Source organism: Oncorhynchus tshawytscha, unplaced genomic scaffold (genome assembly GCF_018296145.1).
Source record: "Oncorhynchus tshawytscha isolate Ot180627B unplaced genomic scaffold, Otsh_v2.0 Un_scaffold_4_pilon_pilon, whole genome shotgun sequence".
NCBI lineage: Eukaryota > Metazoa > Chordata > Actinopteri > Salmoniformes > Salmonidae > Oncorhynchus > Oncorhynchus tshawytscha.
In genome coordinates, this window is record NW_024609834.1 from 2,697,249 (window position 1) to 2,710,000 (window position 12,752).

The 12,752-nt window shown below is 42.7% G+C and overlaps 1 protein-coding gene across 1 annotated transcript in view; it reads right to left on the reverse strand.

Annotated features, from left to right (window-relative positions):
- Nucleotides 1–328: 328 nt before the first annotated feature.
- The window catches only part of LOC112263775 (transcription factor Maf), a 153,279-nt gene continuing 140,855 nt past the window's right edge, over nt 329–12,752 (reverse strand). The window contains exon 3 of the mRNA XM_042319610.1: nt 329–2,377. The gene's annotated coding sequence lies outside the window, so the exon portion shown is untranslated. The remainder of the gene's footprint in view (nt 2,378–12,752) is intronic.

The window sequence follows — 12,752 nt, forward strand, 5'->3', positions numbered from 1 at the left end:
TCTCCTCTCTGTCGCTCTACATCTCTGTCCTTTTCCGTCTCCTGTCCTCTGCACTCCTTTTCTCTCTTTACCTCTCCCCTCCTCACCTCTATTCTACCTTTCCACCTCTCCTCTTTTCCTGTATTCCTTTCGTCCCCTGTTCCCCGTGCTGCTGGCAGCCCTGGCAGTGCTGTTGACTCATTGAGATGTGTAAATCCCTTTGACATGGGATGAATAGACAGTTCCTGGCAGGGCGCCCCACGCCACTTTGTGCACTGCCACTTAATTGGAGCGCCCCAGTTTGCCCTCCCTCCCTCCCCTCGCCCCCTACACCCTCCACACCCCCTGCTCTCTCACTCTGGCCAGGTTCTTTTTGACATCAAAGGGGGGGTTATGCATCCCTTCAAAGTGCTTAAAACCCATTCAGCTCGGTGGTTTTGCTTAGGAGGTCCTTTTTAAAAGGAACAGTATTTCCATCACATTATATTTTCTGTCATTAAGAAAACTTAGAGTATGTACCCTGAAAACATAGGATAGAGTGCTTCCATTGGCTTAGAGAGAGTGTCTCTTCTTCTGTCTGAATCAACGGCCACCAGCCTGTCTACGGTAGGTATTATGATCACAATGCATATTTTCATCTACATGTCAACATGCACTACTTACAGCTGAGGGTTCTATACATACAGAATATACATACATACACCACTGTATTCCACTTGTCTCCCTTTGAGAGTGTTTATGTGTGTGGGGGTGGGTATATGTGTGTATGCGCGTGTGTAAGTGTTTGTTTGTTTTTAACCGTCACGATGAGCGTCCATCCGTAACGTTTATAAACAGATCGACTGGCGCTCTCCTCACGAGTCTCTGGGATGGGCGAGAGGAGGAGCAGAGAGGATTGTGGGAGCAGGCGAGGGGCTGTTTAGGTATCAGGTTTGTCCTGGAAGCACATCGATAGGTAGAGGATGCAAGAGGATGAAGATGCTTTCAGGTTATCTTGCGTGTGTTGCGTTCCATGCACAGTATCCTCTCTTGCACCAACAGCTGTAGTTGGTCTGGTTGTTGTTATGTCTTCAGTAGACAGTTTGAGATAGGTCAAAAGTCAATATGGTTTCTGCAACCTTGAAATCATACTGTGATGTTCCGTTCTCCTTGTTGGTCGTACAGAGGAGCACATGGGTAAACCATGCCAGGTGATGTGGGAGAGAGAGATAGAGACACCTGCCTTAGCTGAGGACATGTGTTGCCCTATGAGAGGTCCATGAGAGAGACCACAGTACAGAGCCCAGGGGGGCCATTGATACAAGCTATTCAAAAGGGATGAGGAAACAACAAAGAAACAAACCAAATACCAGATTGGCCGCCCACAGATCTCAGGTAGACACATGACATAGATGCACCGGGGCCCCTGCTGAGGATACTATAGTATGTTTACTCTCTAAGACGTTATTCTGGGTTCTACCTTCATAATATACTCAACACTATATGACTTAGTCACAGTCCCATTGTCTTTATAGACAGAAATGTTTCCCTAATATGTCTGCAGGTATTCAAATAATACAATGAGCTATTACTTGCATTTCTATGCATTTAGTCAAATGTACAGGTCAACAAAATGCCCTACATAGTATACAGTAAGTTAATACTGCCTGGTAAAGATAGGAATCTAGGATTAAAAAGGTGTAATCGTTGTACTATTCACAATTATGAGTTTTGTGATCTACAAGCATACTGAGGAATACAGTAAAGTCAGATCCATGCTATAGTACATCACTCATGTCCATTGGAGAGGAAGACTGGTTCATTATGCAAATAGTATACACGATAGTAGTCTTACAGTCCAACTAACTCCAAAATGATACAGGAAGTAAGTTCTCTAAAACGAGGAACATATTGTCAATGGTAGTTACAATGACCTCTGATAGGGAAGATAGAGTAAGGGATTTCAGAGGGAGGAGGTGGGTTGCTTGGGTATTTTATCCTAAATCAGGAACGCTGGACTTGGACGAGTCTTCTTAGTGGAGGATCCCACTTGGGGGAAAAAGGTTTTAGATGAACTACTTACAGTAACATGCATCAAAGTTTTGTTTACCCCCTCCCCCCCTACAGAGGAAATGGTTTCTCCCGTAATATTCTTCTGATGTTGTCAATCATCTTGATACATCATTTGAGTCAGTGTTTGTTTTTGTTTTTGTTTTCTTACAAAAAAGCTGGAGGTAAAATAGCAGAGAGGAAAGTGGGAGTAGGAAGAGGCTCTGAAGCATTTCTCTGCAGGGGGTCTTTTAGCAGGTCTTTGCTTCTTCTCCAGGGAAGTCATCTTTAGATGTTGTTGTGCTTTGTGGAGTTCCTCATGCTATTGGTCAGTCACTCTTAAGTCATCAGCGTTCAGTCGCCAGGTTATCTGCAGACATGGAGAGAGAAAAAGAGAGAGAGACCGAGCGAGAGAGAGGGAGAAAGAGAGAGAACAATAGAGAAGGCGAAGGCAAGAGAGAAAGAGAGAGAAACAGAGAGAGAGAACAATAGAGAGAGCGAGAGGGAGAATGAAAGAGAGAAAGAGAGAGAGAAACAGTAGAGGTCATTAAATGTGTATGAGTCAGACCACCCATCTGTGTGCCCTTTTTGTGCCTCCCCCCACACACACACACACACACACAGACACACATGACTGTCAGTGAAAGAGCGAGAGGGACCCCACCATAACCTCCACAGACACTGGGCCCACCGTGTCACAGCCATGACGCAGGCTGACTCACTGTTATTTGGGGGCTCCTGGTGCCCTCCCTGGTGCCTGTGTAAAAACAAAGGGCCGGTGAGTGAGTGTGTACGGTCTGACTGCATCGACGCTGAGATTCTGAGCGACAGCGGCGGCTGCATGGGGGGTGACTCCTTCATCAGCTTCAATTAAGGCCAGAGAGACAGAGATGGCTACAGAGGCCGCTCACTAACAGCATGGATGAGTCTAACCTCTGGATTCAAGACAACCCCTCAGTCAAAGATCACTCTCTTGGTTTGAGTCTTCAGAATAATACTCGTGAAGTTTATAGTTTTATGATATGTTCATCTCTAGAATGCATCCTACAGTATCTATTTGGTCAGTTCTGATATCCTTGAGCCATTATTACAATAGAAAAAAAACATTTGAGTATACCAAACATTAAGAACACCTAAGCTTTCCACAGGGATACTGGCCCATGTTGACTCCAATGCTTCCCACAGTTGTGGACTATTCTTAATTCTTGATACACTCGGGAAACTGTTGCCCATTTAACCCTCTGAATGGCACACATACACAATCAATGTCTCATTTGTCTCAAGGCTTAAAAATCCTTCTTTAACCTGTCTCCTTCCATCCATCTGCACTGATTTAAGTGCATTTCAAAAGTGACATCAATAAGGGATCATAGCTTTCACCTGGATTCACCTGGTCAGACTGCGTCATGGAAAGAGCAGGTGTGCTTAATGTTTAGTGTCCTCAGTGTATAACAACATGGCCGACAACAGAGTGATTACACAGGCTCACAGTGAAGGAGCACTACACATCAGTAACTGACACATCAGTTCCTTTATCTAGCCTGTGTTTACTCTCTAAAGCCAGGCAGTCATGCCACTGTGAGCGAGTGCTTTGGGTTGATATTTTGCTGAAAAATGCTTGAAAGGTTTCCTACCCCCCCAGGTAGAGTAGAGGTTTGGGATGATTCATACGGGTTGTGTGTGGGTGGGCCATTAGACAGAGAACAACAGCTACAGTGAGGGAAAAAAGTATTTGATCCCCTGCTGATTTTGTACGTTTGCCCACTGACAAAGAAATGATCAGTCTATAATTTTAATGGTAGGTTTATTTGAACAGTGAGAGACAGAATAACATTTAAAAAATCCAGAAAAATGCATGTAAAAATGTTAGAAAATGATTTGCATTTTAATGAGGGAAATAAGTATTTGTCCCCCTCTCAAACAGAAAGATTTCTGGCTCCCAGGTGTCTTTTATACAGGTAACGAGCTGAGATTAAGAGCACACTCTTAAAGGGAGTGCTCCTAATCTCAGTTTGTTACCTGTATAAAAGATACTTGTCCACAGAAGCAATCAAGCAATCAGATTCCAAACGCTCCACCATGGCCAAGATCAACTAGCTCTCCAAGGATGTCAGGGACAAGATAGTAAACCTACACAAGGCTGGAATGGGCACAGAGACCATCGCTAAGCAGCTTGGTGAGAAGGTGACAACAGTTGGTGTGATTATTCGCAACTGGAAGAAACACAAAATAATTGTCAATCTCCCTCGGCCTGGGGCTCCATGCAAGATCTCACCTCGTGGAGTTGCGATGATCATGAGAAAAGTGAGGAATCAGCCCAGAACTACACGGGAGGATCTTGTCAATGATCGCAAGGCAGCTGGGACCATAGTCACCATGAAAACAATTGGAAACACACTACGCAGTGAAGGACTGAAATCCTGCAGCACCCACAAGGTCCGCCTGCTCAAGAAAGCACACATACATGCCGGTCTGAAGTTTTCCAATGAACATCTGAATGATTCAGAGGACAACTGGGTGAAAGTGTTGTGGTCAGATGAGACCAAATGTAGCTCTTTGGCATCAACTACTCGCTGTGTTTGGAGGAGGAGGAATGCTGCCTATGACCCCAAGAACACCATCCCCACCGTCAAACATGGAGGTGGAAACAATATGCTTTGGGCGTGTTAATCTACTAAGGGGACAGGACAACTTCACCGCATCAAAGGGACAATGGACAGGACCATGTGCCATCAAATCTTGGGTGAGAACCACCTTCCCTCAGCCAGGGCATTGAAAATGGGTTGTGGATGGGAATTCCAGCACGACAATGACCCAAAACACACGGCCAAGGCAACAAAGGAGTGGCTCAAGAAGAAGCACATTAAGATCCCGGAGTGGCCTAGCCAGCCTCCAGACCTTAATCCCATAGAAAATCTGTGGAGGGAGCTGAAGGTTCGAGTTGTCAAACATCAGCCTTGAAACCTTGATGACTTGGAGAAGATCTGCAAAGAGGAGTGGGACAAAACCCCTCCTGAGATGTGTGCAAACCTGGTGACCAACTACAAGAAACATCTGACCTCTGTGATTGCCAACAAGGGTTTTGCCACAAAGTACTAAGTCATGTTTTGCAGAGTGGTCAAATACTTGTTTCCCTCATTAAAATGCAAATCAATTTATAACATTTTTGACATGCGTTTTTCTGGATTGTTTTGTTGTTGTCTCTCACTGTTCAAATGAACCTACCATTAAAATTATAGACGGATCATGTCTTTGTCATGGGGCAAATGTACAAAATCAGCAGGGGATCAAATACTTTTTCCCTCACTGTACCTGGCAGTGGAGCTCCATTTCCTGACCCTAATGCAAGAAGAGGAGAACAGTACACTAAGGAAAAATATTAGAAGTCATACACACACACCACACACCACACACCGCACACCACACACCACACACCACACACACACACACACACACACACACACACACACACACACCGCACACCACACACCACACACCACACACCACACACCACACACACACACACACACACACACACACACACACACACACACACACACACACACACACACACACACACACACACACACACACACACACACACACACACAGCTATTCGAAACAACTCTTGCTAAAATGGTAAAATCCTAGAATCATAAAATCCCAGCTCTCATTACTATAACCTATAATGATGTGGGTCCTTTATACCACGTAAGCAATAAGGCCCGAGGCGGTGTAGTATATGGCCTGTTCTTAAGCACGATGCAACGTGGAGTGCCTGGACACAGACCTTAGCAGTGGTAGAGTGGCCATATATCACAAACCCCCGAGGTGCCTTATTGCTATTATAAAATGTTTACCAACTCAATTAGAGCAGTAAAAATTGATGTTTTGTCATACCTGTGGTATACGGTCTGATATACCACGGCTGTCAGCCAATCAGCCAACCAATATACCTCGCGAATAGTCCCTGCGATATGCAACTGTTCAGGGAAGTCAGGAACCAATACACAATACCTACTCAGCAAATTGGATGCAGTCTATCACAGTTCCATCCATTTTGTTACCAAAGCGCCTTATACCACCCACCACTGCGACCTGTATACTCTAGTCGGCTGGCCCTCGCTACATATTTGTCGCCAGACCCACTGGCTCCAGGTCATCTACAAGTCTATGCTAGGTAAAGCTCTCCCTTATCTCAGCTCACTGGTCACCATAGCAACACCCACCCGTATCACGCGCTCCAGCAGGTATATCTCACTGGTCATCCCCAAAGCCAACACCTCCTTTGGCCGACCTTTCCTTCCAGTTCTCTGCTGCCAGTGACTGGAACAAATTGCAAAAATCGCTGAAGCTGGTGACTTAAATTTCCCTCACTAACTTTAAACATCAGCTATCTGAGCAGCTAACCGATCGCTGCAGCTGTACATAGTCCATCTGTAAATAGCACACCCAATCTACCTAACTCATCCCCATATTGTTTTTATTTACTTTGCTGCTCTTTTGCATACCAGTATCACTACTTACATACCATCATCTGCTCATCATCTTCTGCTCATCTATCACTCCAGTGTTAATCTGCTAAATTGTAATTTCTTTGCTACTATGGCCTATTTATTGCCATACCTCCTCATGCCATTTGCACACACTGTATATAGACTTTCTTTTTTTCTAATGTGTATGCTTTTTTATTCCATGTAAAACTGTGTCATTGTTTTTGTCACACTGCTTTGCTTTATCTTGGCCAGGTCGCAGTTGTAAATGAGAACTTGTTCTCAACTAGCTTACCTGGTTATAAAGGTGAAATACATTTTATTTTTTTAAATCAGCATTCAGGGCTCAAACCACGAAGTTTAAAATGTTGCTTTAATCTCAGGTGGTAATAATTATCACTGCCTGCCTCCCATCTACTTTCATCATCATCTCTTTACATTTTACAAAATGGTCAGGCATGATTTCCTACATGAAAACAGGGGAGAGTAAGGCCTCAATGTGTACTACCATATCAGTACAGCCCGGGTGAGTCACTTGTTCACAAACAAAGCCTCTCTTTCTCCAGCTGAGGCCCAACATACGCAGGTGGTTCAGGGCAGCACACACACGTGGCCTTCCCTGTGAGGATACAGTGTGTACTGCTTACATACCAGATTCATAAGAAAACAACTGTAAGCGACTGCTTTGTCCCAATACAGAAGGCTGATTCCTCACAAAACTACAATAAACAGGACCCATAGAAAGGTCCTTTGGAGGACGTTTGGTTGACATATATTTTACATTTGTATCTTAAAACCTCTTATGGCTGCAGTGGCCGTATTGAGTAGCTTGGATGAAAGGTGCCCAGAGTAAACAGCCTGCTCCTCAGTCCCAGTTGCTAATATATGCCTATTACTATTAGTATTGGATAGAAAACACTCTGAAGTTTCTAAAACTGTTTGAATGATGTCTGTCAGTATAACAGAACTCATATGGCAGACAAAAACCTGAGAATAAATCCAAACAGGAAGTGGGAAATCTGAGGTTGGTCGATTTTCAACCCAGCCCCTATTGAATATACAGTGGGATATTGGTTATGTTTACTTCCTAAGGCTTCCACTAGATGTCTTTAGAAACTTGAATGAGGCTTCTACTGTGATGTTATCGAACAAAACAAACATTTATTGTGGAACTAGGATTCCTGGGAGTGCATTCTGATGAAGATCATCAAAGGTAAGGAAATATTTATAATATTATTTCTGATTTCTGTTGACTCCAACATGGCAGATTTTTTTCTTAGTGCCGTTCTCAGATTATTGCATGGTTTGCTTTTTCCGTAAAGTTTTTTTGAAATATGACACAGTTGTTGCATTAAGGAGAGGTATATTTATATTTCCATGTCTAACAATTGTCTTTTCATTGACATTTATAATGAGTATTTCTGTAAAATGATGTGGCTCTCTGTAATATCACCGGATGTTTTTGGAACTAGTGAACGTAACGTGCCAATGCATACTGAGATTTTTTATATAAATATGAACTTTATCAAACAAAATATACATATATTGTGTAACATGAAGTCTTATGAGTGTCATCTGATGAAGATCATCAAAGGTTAGTGATGACATTTTATCTCTATTTGTGCTTTTTGTGACTCCTCTCTTTGGCTGGAAAAATGGCTGTGTTTTTCTGTGAGTTGGTGGTGACCTAACATAATCGTTTGTGGTGCTTTCCCTGTAAAGCCTATTTGAAATCGGACACTGTGGTGGGATTAACAACAAGACTACCTTGAAAACGGTATAAGATGTATGTTTGAGGAATGTTAATTATGAGATTTCTGTTGTTTTGAATTTGGCGCCCTGCACTTTCACTGGCTGTTGTCATATCGATCCCGTTAACGGTATTGCAGCCCTAAGAAGTTTTAATTAAAGCATAATTGATCAAAAATGAATTGAAGTTGGAACATTTGTGGAATTTTGGCCTTACCCAGGCCTCCTAAATAAAGTCCTGTTCTGTTCTAGTTTTGTGAGGAGTCTCCATCCAGTAACCTGTGCTAGACTCTGTGTTCGTGAGTATCCATACAACTAGAGATCACATTCACTGCCCCAGGGCTACACTCATCCACTCTGAGAGAACCAACACAGTCCTGAATACACCCCTGGCTAAGAGGTAAGCTGTGTTCGGGAGCAACACAATACTCTAGCAGTGTGAACAACACAGCCACCCAGCGATGGGAACGGTTGGCCACTCCGCAGCACCAAAGCCAGGTGTTAGCACTTGAGGTCGTTTGCCTCATCAATAATTGACAGAGGCAAACCAATCAGAACAATTTGCTCCCCACAGCAAAGTGCTAGAGCAGGCTCACACCGGTGAATCATTAATGAGGCAATTAGCAGAGACGGTTAGACGGTTAGCCTCTCGCTAGCACCGCACTGCTCCTCTGACGCTACGCTAAGCTGCACCAGGTCCTATCATAGATACTGTTGACAGAGTGGTCCTGGTCAACACTCAGATAAGGAGATAGGGAAAGCTGCAGAATGTAATGATGTGCTGCTGAAGCCACTGGGTAGAATGTGAGCTGCGTTACAGAATTAAATGTTGTCAATGTGTTGCACAGGCTTCTTTAGGAGCACAATGCAAATCCGTCACCATGGGGGATTGACCAGTATTGGCCGTTGCCGTGGAGAGGGCCAGCTGGAGCTGTTTCTGTGGCTATTCCGGTGTGGGAGAGTCTTTATGGACAAGGATAACATCGACCCGGGTGACATCGCTCAAACATTGGGGAAAACAACAACAAAGATGGTGTTTCTCTTTGAAGGCCAGGGTCCAGGATTGTTGTTTGACGGAGAAATCAAAGTCCTGAGGGAGCTGCTTGAGAAGCCTGATCGAGCGGCCATATTGGAACCATATCATAGCTAATCGATGCAGCTCTCTCTGCTCTTTCAGCTCTGGGTCCAGTTGAGGCTCAATTAAACCAGCAACCTTGATCTGAGGAACAAACCATGCAAACCTTGCACAGCGCATAGATTATTCCCAAACACATACATATTCACACACACGCATACTCACATATAAGTAATACAAAAAATATATACTATATTCTATACTATTTGATGTCCATTTTGTTCAGTTCAAATGAAACACTGAGGAGATGAATAGTAAGTTGCTTACCCATAATCAGGATTTTCCCCTTTGAAAAAGACAAGCTTTCCCCTGAATATCTCAGCTTTCTAATCACCTTAATGCAGTCTCAGTTTCAATATATCTCACTGATGGAAGTATTACGAAAGGAGGGAGAAAATGAGAAAGGCAGAGAGAGAAAAAGGAGAGAGAGAGGAGAGAAAAAAATAGCTAACAAATTAATTTGTTTCCCTGCTTTCAAATTTATTTCATACTTCAAATTTGTCATATTTGTATTTTAGTAATTGTTTTCTTATTCAATGTAGCATTTTATTGGAATTAGACTGAGACAAAAACTATTTTACACAGCTGAACTGACTTCCACAGTACATCATTTTAAATCATATTTCTAATGTAATGTATTCAACCTACCTATGCAGCATATTCACTATTAATCATCATAACTATTCCATAGTAACAACTTTGGAGCAGTTTTATCTCCTTACTTGATTTACATAGCTCTTAAAGGGGCAGCACAATTATATTACAATTGATTGGTTGGCCTGTCCACTGGCGTGGCTGATATTGACACTTGTAGACAGTTACTGTCTGTTTAATGATCACTATTCACTTTTATAGCCCTCTCTGGACCACGTCACTAATAAATATTTGCAAAGAGGAAATTTGCCCTATGCCTTGAGAGAGCCATAAAGCTGGCACCTATGTGTTTTGAGATTAGCATGTAATTAAAATAGTAAATCAATATTTATTAAGCTCTATTGCAAAACAAATGAGAATTGTAGCAGGGTCGCCAATGCATGCCGGGGCCAAGAGAGCAACAATTCCTTTTACTGTTCATCTCTCTCTCTCTCTCTCTCTCTCTCTCTCTCTCTCTCTCTCTCTCTCTCTCTCTCTCTCTCTCTCTCGCTCTCTCTCGCTCTCTCTCGTTCTCTCTTATGCTAGCAGCTTAATATAAAACATTGCATCATTAAATGCACCCACTATGACCTCATTTAATTTATAATGTGAATATAAAATGCATATATCACCTTTCTCTCAATCAGTTGTTGAAACAAATGTAATAATAACTTTGTGTGTGTGTGTGTGCGTGCAATCATGTGTGCAGGTGTGTGCATTGCTTTACTGTATTTGTGTGTATGCATTAGTCTGTGTGTTTGTGCTTGCATCTGGACGAGGGATGGGAGAACTTGAATATGCTCTCTCTCTTTCTCGCTCTCTCGCTCTCTCTCTCTCTCTCTCTCGTCCTTCAGCTCTTGTTGTTCTTCTGTAAACGGAGGAGCTGAGAATAACTCTGCTCACGTTACACTTCACTGTGCATAAAACCATCTCAGCAGCGCTGGCTGCTCACTGTCACACACTGTCTGTCTGGAGCACAGCAGGGCAGGGCAGAGAGAGCTAGAGTGAGAGAGATAGAGAGCGAGAGAGCGAGAGAGCGAGAGCGAGAGAGCATCTTCAAGTTCTCCCATTCCTCGTCCATATGCAAGCACAAACACACAGACTAAAGCATACACACAAATACAGTGAAGCAATGCACACACCTGCACACACTCAGCACACACCCAGGGTGAGGTCAGACAATCCTCCCCTACTGTACCCAAAACCTATTTCGGCGAAGTCAGCCCTCCACGGCCCCACTTCCAGCCCTAGTCACGCAAACCCAGGACTAATGGGCCTAAAATAACACTGTGACACCTCCACTTCCTATTTCAGACACACACACAGGAACACACAAGAGGCGCTCTCACACATATTGGTGTGCACACACGTGCAAACACCTACCCACACACGCACAAACACACACACACGCGCACAGCGCACACACTTCACCTCAATGAGACCCTCTTCCCCTTTTCAGCCACAGTTGTAAAAAGGTGAGTGCAGACTATCTATCTTACCACACCTTCTACATCTATAGCAAGTTAAGGGACTGGAGAAAGCAAACAGTTGTAAATGAATACAACCCCTTTCACCTCTGTAGGCTAAGATGCACAGATTATAGTAGGAATGGCTGCTACAGTGTCTAGAGCTATATATCTACTGTACATATGCTATGCAAAAGAGAAAGAGAAGCCAATAAAAACTCAATGGAGCACTCCTTTTATTGTTTAAAAATTGCTCTACATTTTAACGGCTGAAGAAAACATTGGTAAAATTCAATTATGTATTAAAAAAAATAAGTTATGAGCTGGTGGCTAAATTATTGATGCTGGCATGGATAGTGGCTTGGCGTTGCCAATGTGTCAACGCATTTCTGCTGACATTTCTTCCTGTATTGATAATTTTTCATCTAAAAAGGTCCATAAAGTCTTGATCTGTGAAAGATGGCAAGTGGCCGGGATATCCTGTAATAAGCAGATTGGAGAAATGATACATAATTATTGGAGGGAGTGAAAATGGGTTTGATATCATATCTAACATAAAACACTGGATGTATGAACTGGATTTTTTTGTCACAGTCTAAGGATTTAAACTAAATCAATTGAAACCACTTAAATGTTTCTTCGACCGGATGTGTTATTCTTTTCTCAGGTCCAGTGTGCCACATTTACCAGAAATATTGAGGCACAGTTAGGGCTGTGGCGGTCATGAAATTTCATCAGCCGGTGACTGTCAAGCAAATAACTGTCGGTTTCACGGTAATTGACCGTTAATAAACATAAACACAGTTAGCATCTCCTGGCTTCCACACAGAGCCTACAAGCCATTTTAAAAAGTCTAATAAATCCATGTAATATAGCCAACACCTTCACAATCCATTATTTATTTTAGACAGATCTAAAGAAGCAAGATATGAAGAAAATGTAGTCTATTTCAGAAGAACATAATAGCCTACCCTGAGTTGTCATTACGTTAGGTCCTGATGTGGTTATGTCAAATGGCTGTGGGCTACACTAGTTAATTTAGCAGACAAGATTTGCTTATAATTCCGTAGCATTATTTTATATTATTTTATAGTATGAAGAATATAATTGAACAAAGCTGAATAAAATATAAATATTTTCTCCAAACGATTTGAGGGAGTGCACACATGCCTCTATTCTGTGTTGGGTGGTTAACAAAGAAATAGGTATTACTATAGTCTTAATTTAGAGGTATTAATGTAACTTTAGATGTTCTACAAATGTTGGGCA